Below are 16,000 nucleotides of genomic sequence, written 5' to 3' on the forward strand. Positions count from 1 at the left end.
TCATGAGGAATAACACAACCTCTGTGTCATCATCAAAGTCCTATTTTGCATCTAATTTATGCCTTCTTGAAGCTTTCTCATCATTATGGTGATAGTGGTTATTTGATATTGGTTATTTGAAAGGCGTAAACTGCATGACTAGTACTAAAAAAAAACCTCTAAAAATAATTTGGAGTCCTAATACAAACATCAAATATCAGGGAGGCTCATGATAGCATTACACAAGTCAGCAGGACCATGATCACATCACTCTGTCTAGTTAAATTTCAGATACACAGTTTGACAGCAGCAGAATGACATGTCTGTATAGCCGGAGGAGCTGTTTCATACTTGTGTTGCTAGAAAAACAGATTGGAAGTTCTCAGATCTTTAGCAAAGGAAGAGATTACTGTTTCCCTAATGTCCTAAACAAAAATTGGTTCTTAAGGATAGGAGTCTAATTCTTCAGTGTGAGTGCTGTTCAGTAGTGGGTTAGCTTTGAGGCCTTCAGGGCTGTGGGCATGAGCAAATAAATGCTAGTCAGAGTGAGTTAGCCTCACCTAAACTCTCACCGAGGCAGATAATCAGTGTGGGAACAGGTACTATCTTGCTCTTTATTTTCAGAGGTGCATGGAAGAGGGTTATCAAAATGTTGTTTTGGGGAAAAGGAACCAAAACATTCTATCTAAATCAGAGAATCACAGGAATACAGGGGTTGGAAGGGACCTCTGGAGATCATCTAGTCCAATCCCTTGCCAGAGCAGAATCACCTCAAACAGGCTGCACAGGACAGTGTCCAGATGGGTTTTTAATATCTCCAGAGATGGAGATTCCACAACCTCTCTGGGCAGCCTGGTCCAGTGTTCCTCATGTTTAGGTGGAAGCGCCTATATTCAAGTCTATGCCCATTGCCTCTTGTCCCATCACTGGGCACCACTGAAAAAAGACTGACCCCATCCTCCTGACACCCATCCCTCAAGTATTTCTAACTATTGATAAGATCCCCCTTCAGTCATTTCTTCTCTAGGCTAAAAAGTCCCAAGCCCCTCAGCCTTTCTTCATAAGGGAGATGTTCTAGTCCCCTAATCATCTTCATATCCCTTTCTTATACCTTCTACAGTAGCTCTCTGTCCTTGAACCAGGTTGCCCAGAACTGAACACAATATTCCAGATGAGGCCTTGCCAGTGCAGGGTAGGTAAGTCTTATAGCTCACATAAGAGTAAGATAAGGTCTGTGCAGCACACCCAGGTCACCATTGCCATGTCACCACTTTGAAGACCTGGAGACACTGAAGAGAAAATTGAGCTTTGAAAGGTTTGTTCTCACCCTAAGGCTGTCTGACCCATCCAGACTTTAGAAAGAATTTCTTTTTCCATGTCCTCACTTTTCGTTTTCTTTAAAAAAAAACCCAACACTTCATAATTTTGCCTTTCCAGAAGAACTGACCCCTCTTTTTAACTACCCCATCTGTCACTGCCTTTGTAAGGAATCCAAGCAGTTTCTCTGGTTCAGATCCTTTTAAGTCTGGTGCCTGTCATCTGCTCTTTTCCAGTTCTTTAGCCAATGATCTTAATTGGCTTTTACCCTTGTATAGGTTCTCTAAAGACCTTGTCTTTAGAAGAGGTCTTTTAAAATTTAAGATACTGTCTGTCATTCAGTCCATACTCCTCAGGAAGAGCTCTCATTATCTGGAGTCTGTGGCATGGTGGAGTGCAGAACTGGGTCTGAGTTACAGCTGTGACATATCCCTTCACAGTTGCCTAACATGGGAACTCTGATAGTTCCCTTCCTTCTGTTAAAGCATGGCAGAAGGATGGGGAAGGTTAGCTTTTTGAAACTTCTTTAAAGCTTTAATTCCACTTCTGCCTTCCTATCCTTGTGAAAGCTTGTATTGACATCAGATGATCTGGGAAAACAGAGCTGCAGACAAATTGCACTCAAACTGTGTATGGTTACCACAGCATCTCACAACAAAGACACTGTTAGAGGTTGGTAAGTGCTCTCCACTGTCATTCAGAGCTAAACTTTATTCTCACTTTACTACGCAAGAGCTGGAGGTACACTGAGACTTAATTGCAGAAAATTTAGGCCATCACCTGTTTTTACTGCAGTAATGTTAATTAGCAGATGTTTTCAGGGTGCCATAGTAGCAGCTCTGAAGCTGGATTACCCCAACATGAAGTACTTGCAGTGCAACTCATGAGCTACTGGAAGATTAAAAAATCCTAGAACCATTAGAAGTGACGATGCTCAGGAAAGACCTTCAGCAGCAGCTGCCTGATGTTATGTTGGTGTCCAGAATTACTCTTGACAATCAATATCTCACTGTACTATGTGCTGAAAGAACCCACTGGAAGACATTGTTCTGCTTTCTAAGATCTTATAGCAGAAAGAGCACACAAAGAAAATGCAAAAGCTCATATAGTTTGTCAGATTATCACCCAGCCTTACTTCTATTACAGAATTAATAATGCTTTGGGGGTTTGTTTGGGTTTGGGGTTTTTTAACTAAGGGAATTTCAGACTCTGTGTAGGGGTGGAAAAAGGGCAATGAAAAACTGTTGCTTTCTTTTATGTAAGTATCAGAAGAAATGAAGGGGTAACAGGAGCAGAGACAGAAAATAAGACAATCTCTTAAAATATAATGTAGAGCATGAAGAATATTTATTCTTTTATTTGCTTAAAGGACTGATTAGTGCTTAACACAATGTAAAGATTATGACTCTGCTTGCATTTCTGAATAAAAGGATTGAAAATACTGGGGGACATCTCTCTCTCTTCCTAAAAGGTTGTAAGTAGTACAAAAAAAAAAAACCCCAAAACAAATAGTGGTTTAATCTTCATTACATTTTTCAGTGCTCTGGACACAAACATTTTGGATTTGAGGCACCTTTGCAGATAAGGAGAGCTTAGAAGGAAAGTGGAAAAGACATTTTCAGAAAATTAGGTCACAGCATCACAATATATATTTTTTTAGGGAAAAAATGCTTGGAAGATACCTTTAAAAAATTTTAAAATAAAGGAGAGTGGCAATAATTAGGGCAGCACAAATGTAGCTGAAATTGGTTTGTGTGTTTTCTGGAAGCTTCTTCATTCTCGATGAGGCTTTACATTCAGTAGAGCTGGAGTTTCCAGCAGGATTATCTTTCAAGGCATCTGCAGCACTTCAGAGAATTTTCTCTGTGTAGACCCAAATCATTTAATAAAACATTCAGAGAAAATACAGCTGACTGGATTTTGGCTGTCCAGGAGGAAACATCCCTCTCTAAAGCTGATTCACTTTTAAAGGTCCCTTCCAACATAATACATTCTATGATTCTATGATTCTATGAACTAGTGCAACTTATTCTGATAAACTCTATCTTTCCCCATTTTTTCCTATGTAGGACGGGGTCATTTATTAGTAAGTAGAGTTCACAGCTGTTTTAAGATGTACACGTATTTTGCTTTGACAATGCGACTTTTAATCTGCCGTTGAATATTCAGCCTGGACTGCAGCACCTGTTAGTTGTACCTCAGAGGCATCAGAAGTTCTGCCTCACTAATAAGATGTCATTAATTAGCAAACACTTTGTGAATCATGGGAGCCACCATTGCTCCCAAGTACCTTTCATTATCTTGTTTTAATGTTTTTTATTGACAAACAGAAAAGCCTAATGCCCAAGAATTGAGCAAGGGCTTACTCTGGGTATGCTCTCGGCTGTCTTGAAAGACATCATGAATGCTTCTATGGAGATGCAGCTCCAGCTTCAGGAGAAGTGGGAATACATCTGTATTTCCTCACCAGGCATGAGCTCTGGGCAATAAGGAGGTATTGGCTAACTCCTCTCTCCAGCCAGCTGCAAATTCAGGAGAGCTCAGGCATCACCATCTGTGCAAAGGTCAGATTTGGACATATTTCACCCAGCTCCTTTCCCATGGAAAAGCCACAACTTGAGCATCATGGGTGCAAACACAACTTAGTGATGGAGGAAAAGTACACTGGGCTCTTCTGCCTTTTCTTCTCATAGCCCAGGGGCAAAGGGAAGCTTTCAGCTTGTTTCACACACTCCAACAGGATCATCGAAGAATGTGTGGGACTGTACAATGAAAGTCTGGAAGGAGAATTGTGCTTAACATGGAAAGAAATCTACCTGGTGAATTTTCTTGGAAAATGGTAAAAGTAAAACATAAATAGCACTTTTTAATAGGAAATGCTGAAACAAATCTGTGCTGTTGCCTTGGAGTCAGCATTCTGTGCCGCACAACAAGAATTCCCTTGTCTGTAATAAGAATACCTTTCAGGCTACAAGGACGGGTAAATGGACCAGCAGAGCAAGACCGGCTCCTTTAAACTCTTTATCAGTGATGCTGCTGTCTAATTAGCAATATATTGCTGCTGGGAAATACGTATCATTGCAAATTAAGCTAGTGCCCTTCAAGATCAAAATGGAAAGTTTGTTGTAAAACTGTACCCACTGGTAATGGCATTAGCTACTGCTAATGATGCCAGCTGCAGTATAACTGATTGGCTCACTGTTCAAGTTTCTACGGAGGAAGCATTTGGGATAAATTTGCTAATTTACAGCTCTCTGAGGGTGATGTCATGGTTTACTAGCATGGAAATATTCACCGTAAGACATGGACTTGGCTTTAAGCTGCAAGGGTTTTGCATTGTTGACTCTTTTAATTATACAAAATATTTCCCATGTATAAGTACCTTTTCAATGACTCACAACAATAGTTCTGAGCAGAGCTAAATTAAATACAGCATAAATTTAAATACATGTAATCTTAGCAAGATAATTTTCCCATTATGGTTAAGTGCTTTTGTGAGGGTAACAGCCATTCCAGAAAAAAAAAATGTTGCATTTGGGTGGACCATTTGTTCTCTTTATTGTTTAAACTATTGGTCTGCAAAGTTTAATTATAAAGTGTCTATAATGATTGTCAATAAAGGTCAATTTTTTCCTCCAAAGAAGTATAGTGCTACAAGGACTTATAACTGCAGGACACACAGGGATCACAGTTGCTGGTACGCCAGCATGCCTGAAGCCAGTTCAGTGATGTGTACTGGGTTTCTTGCTGGGCTGAGTGAGTCTTAACAGTAGCAACTTTAACCTAAACACGGGTAAAGAGGATTATTATACTGCTGTGTATGGGAAATAACTCATACTCCATACATTTGCCCTGTCCTCACGTTAACTTAGGGCATCTCTTTCTGTTTGGCGACACGCCATGCTGCATTTGGATTGCCATCACTAATCACTCGCTAGTTTTCACAGCAATCTTGAAGTCATTCCCAGTCATGCAAGCATATTACTGCAGCTTAGCAAACTGTGCTGTATTAGTTGCCTGTTCACAGACATGACAAATAGATATTGCTCAACCCTCCTGGTTTTAGACTCACCCTTCAGCCATTCTTTGGATAGTGCCTTGGTATGATAAATGCTTCATGCACTCAGTATTCGCATCAAATGCCTGTACAAATAGTGAACATTGTGTTAAAGTACTTCAAAATATGATGCAATCCATGACTGAATATCTTTTTATTTCTTGGAACGAACCACCACCTCGCAGGGGAAAAAACTCCCAGTGCAGCAGAAGTCCTGACGCATGGGGTTACTCTGGGGTAAGTGTAGGATCAGGCTCATTCCTTGCTGCTAAGCTATTAAGTGAGGTACCTAAGCCAGAAAACCAGGTGTTCTCAGTCCTACAGTGTTGTAAGAATGGGATATCTCCTCTGCAGGGTGATCTGAGCTCCTCTCTGGTGATACCACCCTCTCTCACTCTCCTTTGACTATGAGGCAACCTGAATAAGCCTGTAGTTCCAGGTTAGACACCTGAGCTGCATGCAAGCGGGTGCCATGTAGCAGAGCCCCACCTTGATCAAGTTATTTTTAGCTGTGTTGGCAATTGTACATTATTCAGTGGTGCCCAGGAGCTCTGTGGCTATACACACACAAAAGGAGACAGCTCCTGACCTAAAGAGCAAGTAACAAATGTGTTTAGAGAAGGACATTTTAAAGAGGTGATATAGTAGTACTAGTAAACTTTTGCAGACTCTTAAGTGGTTCAGAGAATGTGTAAGTTATGGTTTTATAAGGTAAGGCATAGGTCAAGACAAGGGGCTGTGAAATAGAGATTTTCACCTTTTTAGCAGGGACTCACCGCTGAATATCATCACCCTGGGTACAAACTGGAGGTAAAAAGTTAGATCTAGTCTTTCTGGAGATAAGGCTGAGCATTTCTAGTTTTTGTATTTTCAAGGTACTTTATAAAGCATTTATCACACTACCAGTTAGATTGGTGATAAGAGAAGGTCTTGGCCCTTGAGCCCTTGAGTAGCGCTCTTTTGGCCTTGCATTCAAGCTCAGTCTGAAGTTCGTACTTGTGAGTAAAATGAAACCCTGCTACTTTGTGTTTAAAATCTAATGCTTGGGCAAGATTTATCCTTGATGTGCTGGCCTGTGTTTTAAAAACTTAAGATATATATGAATTTTACTACTAAGGCTGTTTTCTTTCTGTTAAATTACACTGCATGTGCATTCTTTGATGCAATTTTTTGTTTGTGTTTTATGTTGTTTTCAACAACTGAAGTGTACAGCAAAGTTCTTTTAAATTTAGGGTTTTTTAGTATTTGGGATGTCTGAGGAAGTGGTTCCTTGAACTTTCTTTCCTCCCAGTTGACAATACTTAATATGGTACATCAATTGCTTTCACTAAACCAAGTTGTATAGAGAAATTTTCTCCAGTTAAGGTAAAATTACAGACATAAGAGAAGATAAACATGTCACTTTCACATCAGGAAAGGAGGGGAAAATAGTGTTATTTGAATAGAAGACTTCTGGAAAGATTTCACAGCAGTCTAGGAAACTTCACACCAAATAAACAGCGAGTTTTACATGTTGCATATACTTTCAGATATGTGAGTCTGGAAACAGGGGTAACCTGGGACAGGTATCTTAAAAGAGCAGAGAACACTTCACCTTGGAGAATTATTATCCTAGACCTCGAATCAGTGGAAGAATATAAAATCTAATTGCAAAAATACTCAAAGGTTCAGGTCTGGTGACTGGTCCTCTCCAAATCAGCGTCTAAATCACTTTCTGCCAAGTCCCTGATGACCTTTACGACCTCTGAAAACCTTCAGCTACTGTTGATATTACAGTCAGGTCAACCTATTGTCAGAAACATGATCAAATGTGTATAATCTCGAAGTGCCTCATTTTTCATGCGTGCGGCTCACTGAAGGCCATGCAGTATGGATTCACACTGTGTATTTTTTTGCACAACTGGAAACCAGAGACAGAGTTACATGAAAAAACCCTTCTACGCTTGCAGATTTTCCAAAAGCTGTCTGTTTCACTGCAGCTTGAGCAAGATAATTCCCCCTTGGGTTTTCTTGAAATAGAGATAGTGAGACATCTTCCCTGTATAAGGTTCTGGAAGCTGGAAGATGAGAAGGATGATGAATTTATCAGCTCTTTTAATTGGATCAAGTCCTTACTTTTCTCAATGACATATTCCAACTCCACATTCACAGCTGATTGCTCCATCAAGCTCCTCACCCTTGCATAGCAAAGCTGTGGGATCCCACACTCCTGAAGAATATTGAGCTTTTCCATCTACTTTTCAGATATTTGATCATTCTTCACACGGAAGTCTCACTCTGAATCGCTCACATCACACAATGCTAGATGATTGCTCTGAAGCTTTATATGGTTAATCCGATTTCCAATGGCAATTCAGTCTGTGCTTTTGATATGGTTTAACCATGGCTGGCAACTAAGCACCATGTAGCCACTTGCTGGATCACCCCGGTGGGATGGGTAAGAGAACTGGAAGATTATCCAATCCCCCAGCTGCTGCACCAGACCCTCAGCTGCTGCTGTGCAAGACCCTCAGCTGCCCAGCCTCTCAGCCCACCCCCAGTTATGAGTGGAACATGACATCATATGATATGGAATATCTCTTTGGTCAGTTTGGGTCTGCCGTGGCTGTGTCTTTGTGGGTGCTCCTTAGCCTGCTCATTGATAGACCAGTAGGAGAAACTGGAAATTCCTTGACTACTTGGCAACAACTAAAAACATCAACATGTTACCAGCGTTATTCTCATCCTAAAACAAAACACAGCACTACACCAGCCACCAGAAAGAAAATTAACTCTATCCCTGCTGAGACCAGATCTCCCAAAAATAACAACAAGAGTCACTCCCACCACATGATTTTAGATTATCTGGGCAAAGCAGCAGCAGATATGAGCAGCTGAGGAGTGTGTGTTTGGAAATATAAGTAAAGATAGGAATTAAACAGTTTGGGAAAGAAATGAGAAATGCAACCACCAAAGTAAGTGGAGGTATTACCAGACTCAGAGAGCTAAGAAATGATGTATGTAGAGGGTGTGGTACTTGCCATGTGGCTGAGGGTGCACACAGCTCCAGAGAACAGGGCTCCTGGGTCCCTGAGGACACAGCCAATTGGTGGGGTTGGCTGGTTTTTACTGATGAGCTTGGCACCACTATATTTTTATCTAATGAAGCCAATCTATTAGAGGACAGACTGTCCTTCCTCAGTAAGGGCTGGTCAGTGTCTTACTGCCCAGAGCAATCATTTTGGCAACAGTGACCATAGCAAAAATTAGGAACTTATTCCTGGATAAAAATAACCCGTGTGTTGTGTGGTGACGTCCATGAATTCATTAGCTTTGTACAGCTAGTGTTTCAAACTGGTTGCCTCAAGCCCATCAAACTGGGCTCTCAAACAAATCTAACAGTTAAAATACCATTTTCTAAACAAAGAACAACATTCTGCAAAGGGAGGATGGTCAGAGCTCTCCACTGTCTGGCGGAAACAGCAGGAAGGTCCTTGTTCCTCCGGCACAGAAACCCTAATCACTCCTGCTAGGGAAATGACGGTCTACCAAAAGAAAACTAGAAGTTCCAGGTGATTCAGACCTCCTTATAATGATTCAGATAGTGTCAGGGGTTTCTGAGAATACCAACAAACTGACTGAGAAAGTGGAGAATGAGCTGGCAAATTGGTTGGCATAAAAATAGATGTCTAGTACCAATTCTGGGGCGTCTGGAGGAAAAAATGCTCCATGCTATTTTAAGGCATGGATATTTCAACTCCTGAAATTCAAGATGTTCTTCTCAAGACAGCAATAAGGTCCCTGTGAGTCAGGTCTGAAGAATAAAGAGCTGGTGAAAAACTCAGAACAAGCCCATTTTACAAGTTTTTAACAAATTACAGTATTTGAATCCGACACATTATTCTAAATTCTGATTTGAGACATTCATGTTTCTGAAGGCAACAAACAAGATTTTTCAAATTTGGGCAATGTTGTAAGACCTACCCTTTCCACTAAAACCATTTTTGCCCTGAAACTATACACATTTATGGTGCAAACATCAAGAAGACACATGCAAAGAAGACAAGGTATTTCAGTTTTACTTTGGTGTAGTTGTGCTGAGTTTGGTCTATGCCTTTCTCTCAGGTAATCCTGACAAAATATTATGTGGCTATATCTGGTGAAGAAAAATGGGGACTACATGGGAGAAAAGGGAGCTGAGAGGCATAGGGGTTCAAAAATGTCCTTTCAAGAAAATCTTAACTCTGTTTCATTCCATTGTTTTTGAGAAGAAAAACCCATTGGTGTCCCAGTTGGAATGTCTTTAACGGTTTTTATAACCAATTCAGTAGCAGATGAGGGAGAAAAATGAAATCTCTATTTCTTGCAGGCTGGTCAAGCACCATGCCATCTAGACTACAGAGCTATCCTGTAGATAGCTTCCTGTGGATGTAATCCTTCTTTCTTAACAATATAGGAAGGGAGGAGTATTGCTAGACTTTTTTAATTATTTTTGTGTGTGTACAGAGCAGAACAGCTAATAAGATGGGCAGAAGGCACAAATTTGCTTCCTCCCGAGAAGAGCCAATAAACCAGTGGTCAGCACCCACTTGAAAAGTGAGTGCTTAATTTGCTACTTAGGCAAGCAGAGCAAAAGCAAACCTCAACTATTTCTATCAACAGTCTTGGAGATGCCATAACAACTAGACTATCTATAGTTTAGCAAGACCTGTTTTCTCTCTCTCTCTCTGCCTTTTCAAAAGACCTTGTGAAAGATGTTTATTTTTTCCTATGGCAGAAAGAGACAATCTTTTAACATCTTGAATATGCATGTAGAATGGTGTGCTGTTGTGTGGCTGGGTTCAGGTGGAGAAGGGGGAGGCTGTAGGGGGAGCTTCTGCAAGAAGCAGCCAGAAGCTCCCTGCAGGCCTGACAGAGCAAACACCAGCCAGCTCAAGGCTTGAGTCATTGTTGACCAAGGCTGAGGCCATCAGTGATGGTCTCAGCACCTCTGGGAATCACATTTAGGAGAAAAAAACCCACAAGCAGCCACTTTTTGCCACTAAAAAAGAAGGGCACCAAGGCCAGTGAAGGGAGGGAAAGAGACGCCCCAGGTGCCGGTGAGAAAGATACCCCTCCAGCCAGTGGAGAAACCCATGGTGGAGCAGGTGTCCCCATGAAGCCCATGAAAAAGGCTGAGACCCCACCTACAACCCATGGAGAGGCCCTACAGTGGAGCAGGTGGAAACATGCAGAAGATGCTGTGACCCACTTGGAGCAAGCCTCTGCCAGCACTTGCAGCCTATGGAGAGACACAGAGACGCGGAGATGAGTGGGAGAGAGAGAGACCCACACCAGAGCAGGTTTGCTGAGGGGGAGGCTTGTGACTCCATGGAGGACCAGGCTGGAGCAGTCTGGGCCTGAGAGACTGAGAGACATTCTGTGACTTATGACTGCACCCCACAGAAGTGACCCACACTGGGGCAGCTGGTGAAGAGCTGAAGCCCCATGGGAAAGGATTCATGTTGGAGAAGTTCATAGAGGACTGTCTCCTGTGGATGGGACCCCACGCTGGAGAAGGGGAAGGGTATGAGGAATGCCTTTCCCCTGGCTAGGAAGGGAAACAACTTGTGAGGAACTGACTGAAAGCCCCATTCCCTCATTCCCTGTCCCTCCCTGTGCCACAACTGGGGGGAAGAAGGGAGCAAAATCATGACTAAGGTGAAGTCTGCGAAGAAGGAAGGGCTGGGGGGGAGGGGCTTTAAGATCTGGCCACACTCCTCATTACCCGACTCTGGTCTCACTGGGTGTGCAGTGCAGTGTAATAAATTAAAAGGGTTTTCTTTCCTTTATTCTGTGTTGAGGCTGTTTTGCCTGTGCTGCTTATTGCAGAATGATCTCTCCCTGTCCTTATCTTGACTCCTGAGCCTCTCAATATGTATTTTCTCCCCTGTCCAGCTGAAAAAGGGAGTGCTAGAGTGGCTTTGGTTGGTGTCTGGCCTCCAGCCAGGGCTAAACCACCACAAATGGGAAATCCAGCTAGGCTCAGGAAAGCTGTGTACATTTGTTATCCCAAGACAAGAAGAGCTGTATCTTTGTTGTGCCCAAAGAGATGTCTTTAAACATCACATATAATATCACCAGCCAACCCAAAAATCACCTTTCAGGTGTGTGACTGCTCTTGAGAATACCAAAGGCTCTGTTGAGCTTTCATGCTAAATTTCTTTAGTATCAAGTGTTTCTAGGCCTGAAACAATATCTACTAAAAATATTATCTTCAACAGACATTAGGTCCTTTTTGTGTCTGGCTAATATACAGCAAAAGATCTGAATTTGGTTTATGCTCTTTCCAAACACTTCTACTCAGCTTCTCCTATCTTACATATTAAAATCTATTGATTTTTCTTTATATTTTTATTTTTTTCTTCCACATAAACATAAACTTTTTCATTCCAGACATGCTATATCTGAAAAATTAAAGTGAATTAAGTTTGTGACGCAAACAAATAAATTTCATAGAAACTGCAAGTGATCATTAATCTTTCCAAATCTGGTTAATATTTTGTTCATTTTCATAGGATCCCAAAATAGTTGTGTCTGTTTCTCATGACTGAAGAATGCAAGGGAAAACTGACATTTGACACATACTAAAACTCCAATATTTTTCCACATACTTAAACCTATAAAGTTCCCTATGTAAAATAAATTCTTAAAGACCCAGAATCCCAAGAACACAAAGAGCTCCTGAACATCTAGGATTTTTAATTAAATCTTTAATTAAAAGTCTATCTCTAGTGTTAGCACTATTTTTTGTAGATAAAAATATTCAACTGGACTGCAACATCTTTTCTGTCTTCTGCAGCTGAAACATTGCTCCCATATCATGAAACCAAGTGAGATTTGGGCTCAAAGGACTGGCACTTGTAGCCTGTGTGGTGAAGAGTGATCTCCAACAGTATATAGGGAACAAAAGAAGTGTATGCAGCCCATAGCTTCAGGTGGTGATGAAGTAAGCTACACCTTGAGGTTAAGTCCAACATGATCATCAAATCTCACAAAATTCTTAACACAGATCCTGTAAGGATTATAATAAATTTTGACTAGACTTGAGCAGAGTTCAACCTCTGGAGCAGATGTTACTGCAGGGGACACAGAGAAAAGAAATATGTGGCCTGTGTCATCATAATCACCATAAATCACAGACAACTCATCCATCGTTACCCATGTTTCTCATTCTCACATTCTTTTGAAGAGCATAGGAGAAGATGACTGGAGAAGCAGACTCCCCACATACCACACACCTCCTTTTTCACTGAAGAGTCATTGTTTTATTCCAAAGACCTTACTGATTCCCTCATAAGGCTTGTCAACAGTTCCTGTAGTTTATAGCATGTGATAATGGTGTGTTTTGATTTATAAAATATTGCACAGAACTTAAAGTCAGACTGATCATCCTCTTCCATTGTTGTTCTCTAATGAAAAATGTCACTTCAATAAAAAAAAGTTTTATGTCTTTAAAAACAATGTAAATGATATCTTGTCTATTTTCTTGTCACTTATTGTGGTTCAAATGATGACTTGTTTTCTGATCAAGTAGACACTGCCAAACACCTCACAAAGTGTCACTTGTGCCATGTGAGGATATGCTACTTGATGAAACATTTGTAAAAAATATGAAATGAAGGCAAGAGCTCAATGAAAAAGGAGTAGCATTCATCTGCTGTGTTCTTGGAAGAAGTAGGGGCTCAAGTCCTCCACCAATATACATGCCTCTGATACCTAGCAACTGAGAATCCATTCCTGAGGTGGTGACTGAAGCCCTTCCCCAAGTCTGAGCAGACTTGTTCACCAAGTGCTCTCTACAGAGCTGTAAATTGGAATTACATGAGGGAAACATGCCTTCCTCCCACCACACTCCTGCTAGCTTCCCTTTTCTTTCCAAACTTAACCCACACAAAAGGTTCCCTCTGCAAGTCAACTCTTAGCAATTTTTCCTCTCAGGCAAAGTTCAGCAGAGGAGTCCTTGGTTTTGCACATTTTTTATTTTGCATTCCATTATTTCTCTTGGACTGTTGAAATTTAGCTTTTGCAACTCCTTCAGGGGTTTTGGAATCCACGTGCTCTGCCCACCATCCTTGTATATGCCACAGAGATTTTTCTCTCCTTGCTAGAAAAAGACTTTGGTCCTTGTGGCACCAACTCTGAAGTGAGCCCACGCAATTTCTGTGGGTACACATTCTCTAAGACTTCACATATTGTGATACTGACAGCACCTTCTCTGCACTTTTCTGCAGTGCAAAAGGAAAGGTCCTACTGCTCTGCCATACTCTGCCCTGCTATTGCTTTCTGGATTTCCTATACCATAAAGCTTCTTTTCTTGAACCTTATAAGGTGGATGTCACCAATTTCTACAGAATTAGGCATCAAGACTTCTTTTACTGAGTAAAACAAGCACTTATAAGGATAAAGTTATATTAGTGAAATATGGAATACAAAATGTTTTAACTGGATATGTAATTTTCTTACCTGTTATCATATGAGCATGACATAAGGAATAGGTTACCACAGATGGTAAAACTGGAAATGAGAAGTAAAAGTAGGGTAACACCCCTGTACGTGTATAGTGTGCAGTAAGTTTTATATAGTCCTTTTGGGGGGTCTTCAGCATATATAACAGAAGCCAACAAATACCTGAAGAGCTGACTGTGTTCATTTCATTCCTCAGCTTCCATGCTATTTAACCTCTTTTGTATCTGAGTTTCCATGGTGGTGGAGTAATATTTTTTTAAAGTTCCAGCCTTGCTTGTATTTCTACCCAGACCCAGATCTAATCTGAAGTATTGTTGTAGCCATCTTCTGATCTTTTGTTGGATATTTTTCATTCACCTCGGCTGTACCCTGATGAAACATTATTTATTGAGCAGTACCCCACATGAGGTTCCAGCACTCCTCTTATTGCCTTCCAGAGTGACCACAAGTCAGAAGAAAACCTTTCAGAATAATGTTTGCCTCTTCTTTTTTAGTCTACAGATCACATGGTTCTACTTTCATGGCTACTCTTGACCTAACCAGATAGGGACATCTCCACCCATCATTGCTGGCAGCCCTTTCACTTTTAACTCCCTATGCCACACCTCAGTAAACTCCTTCTGCATTCAGTCCGAGTGTCCTTGGTGGGACTGCAGCTGGACCAGCTTCCCTTGCCACTGCACAGAGGAGTAACCCAGCCTTTAGCTCTACCATCCACAGTTTGTACATCTTCCTCTAATGGGACTTGCACCAGCCATGGTTTCAGTAAACCAAGACCAGGGCTTTAGCAGATGCTTCCAACATAGACATCCTCTGGATGGGTTCCCCACAGGTGTAGACAGGCAGGGAGGAAGCTACATCAGTAGCAGTAGCACCATGACATCTTCTAGATTCTTCTCTCTGAAGTCTTTCCTAGCAACAGGAATACTTTCTGTCCCTCTGTTTTCCTCTGTTAATGAGTTTGGCTGATTAGCCCCCTTGCTGCTTCAGTTTCTCCAAACCACAGTAATCCAAGCACTGTTCCCACACACTTTCTTGATACCTAAACAATGATTGCCCTTTTCTCTGTCTTGACCTTTTCCCTGTCCTCCTTCAGATATCATTTATTAGTAAGCCCCAACAGGATCTGACTGCTTTGATTTCAAAGCATGGTAGTAGTTCATATCCTTCCAATTAATTCACATTTAGAGAACCAACCTGCAGGGTTCTCTCAGCAAACAGCCTAGCAGCCAAACATCCCTCAAATCTCCATCTGCAGTTATGTTTCAGCACCTAAAATACAGAATAATGGAGCAGAAAACATTTACTGTGTTGCGCTTTGATGCTCTGTAAGCCAGTGTTTAGCTCCAAGAACAGAGCTAAAGGCTAAGGCATGGGTCTTGACAAATTGCAAACATACTAGAAAAACTGAGGAGAGTGCACTGAAGATGAAGTAAACTCCCATCCCACCTAAAAAAAAAAAAAAAAAAAAAAAGATTCTTTCAGGTTGGAGCACAGGAAGTTCCGCAACAACATGCAGAAGAACTTTTTCCCAGTGAGGGTGACAGAGCCCTGGGACAGGCTGCCCAGGGGGTTGTGGAATCTCCTTCTCTGGAGATACTCAGGACCCATCTGGACAACTACCTGTACGACCTGTCCTAGGGAACCTGCTTTGGCAGGGGGGTTGGACTCAATGATCTCTGGAGGTCCCTTCCAACCCCTACAATTCTGTGATTCTGGAATCTTCAGATTCACTTTGTGGGGTTTGAACTCAGAAGCCTGAGCAGTGTCGCCATGCTTACTGCCCATGGCAGGCCCACTTTTTATATTATTGGTAGCGTCCACAGAGGTGATGAAAGATGTGTTGAAGGCCATAAAAAAGTCCTGTCATCTGACTGATCCTGCCTGACTCATAGCTTACCATGTCTCTTTGCCCCCAAGCAGTATTCACAGATCTTAAGAAAGACAAAGAACTTATTTGAGCATGTTCAGGGATCTTTATAGGGGATAAGCTTGCTCTTCTACCAACACTTCTCTTTTGACTGAGTAGCTGTAATTTTGTTTGTTCAGTGGGAAGATGTCTGCTCTTTCAGTTCTTTGGCTGTTGTTTGGGTTTGGTTTTTTTTTGGGGGGTGGGGGGTGGGGCGTTAGGCTGGTTATCTGAGCTTTTTTGCCAATCTG

Source organism: Gallinula chloropus (assembly GCF_964237585.1).
Source record: "Gallinula chloropus genome assembly, chromosome: 1".
Taxonomy (NCBI): Eukaryota; Metazoa; Chordata; class Aves; order Gruiformes; family Rallidae; genus Gallinula; species Gallinula chloropus.